We start from the raw sequence: 1,539 nt of genomic DNA on the forward strand, positions 1-1,539 counted from the left end.
CCTCCGCTTAAGGGTCCTGGTAGGCAGGAATGAGCTCTAATATGTCCAATATAGAAAGCCTTTTCTCATTTATGAATGTAAGTTTGTAGCTGAGTTAACAAAGAGAAAATGGCTGCTCTTCCTTGTGGGAGAGAGGCGGTCTCAATATGAAGAAATAACTTAACAATATATTGAGAGTCAGTGTACAAGTTAAAGGGAACCTGTTGCAATTGACTAAGATCCCCTGTAATGAGGTGGAGCTCCATCCTAATATTAAACCTACAGTTCCCTCAGGCAGCGGCCCAGACACTCCTGTAGGAATGGCTGCTACTGGCAAGTCTGGGGTTAGTATTGCGTGCGTGGTGGAACGGAGGTCTAATCCTGCACTGCCTGGGTGGCCCTGAAGAGGTCGCTGACTGATTGAAATTTGCAAAGGGGTTGAGGGTTGATGCCCCTATTATTGCAGGGGTCTAGGGCTGGCCCCCTCTCAAGTTTCCTGATTGAGGTGATGGGATAGAACCTCCTTGGGAGTGGTTTGTAAAGTTTAAAGGCTGACCATTTTTATGGTATTTTGATCTACATTTCTTTGCCCAATGGAATCCTTTCTGACATTGGGGGCAAACAGTTTTTAGAGGATTAATATTATTCCCTGATGTATGTGCAGGCTGTTGAGGAGCTCGCCATCTGGCCTGAGTATTATTATTTTCAGTTGGGCATTCTCTGCTGAAGTGCCCAGATTGGCCACAAGAGTAGCAGTTCATATTTCTTTTATTATCTGTATTATTGCTGGCTTGTCCTGTGCCCTGTACATATTGAGGGTATGTCTCCCCCTTGAGGGCTGCAGCTATAGCTACAACCTGTATAAATGCTGGACTTACATCGGCACACTGTTTTATAAAATCATTTATAGTTCCTGTTCTGTGAATCGGCCTTAATAAAGCCTGACAGGTATTATTAGCATTTTCAAAAGCCAGTTGTTTAATTAGGATATCGGCTGTCTCGTCATTATTGATTACTCGCTTGACTGCCTGTATGAGGTGAGAAAGGAAATCCTGATACGGTTCCTTGACCTTCTGTTTAACCTCTGTAAGGGTACTTGTTTTTCCTGCTGTACAAGGTAGGGATTTCCAGGCATTTACTGCACAACTGTTTACTTTAGTAAGTGCCTCTTTGGGCATATACATTTGCTCCTGAGCCATAATAAAATCACCTTCTCCTAATATCATGTCTAGGCCTATTCCTCCTCTAGAATTTTTGCTAGTGGCTTCAGCTCTCTTAGCAAGATCATCATATTCAGTTTTCCATAATAAGTAATCGCCTCCTGAGAGACAGGCTTTACAAACCTGTGACCAATCATAAGGAGTCATCCATTTACTGGCTAGGGTTTCTACCAAGGTTTGCGTGTAAGGAGCTAGAGGTCCATATTCAGAGCAGGCCAATTTTAATTCTTTAAGTACTTTGTAAAGTATAGGCTCCAACGTGGGGTTTCTATTCCCACCAAACTCATTCTCATATGTAACTGGGAAGCAGAGTGAGAATTCAAGATCTCCATTAGATTCA

The sequence above is a fragment of the Myotis davidii genome, unplaced genomic scaffold, assembly GCF_000327345.1.
Source record: "Myotis davidii unplaced genomic scaffold, ASM32734v1 scaffold356, whole genome shotgun sequence".
NCBI classification, from domain to species: Eukaryota; Metazoa; Chordata; class Mammalia; order Chiroptera; family Vespertilionidae; genus Myotis; species Myotis davidii.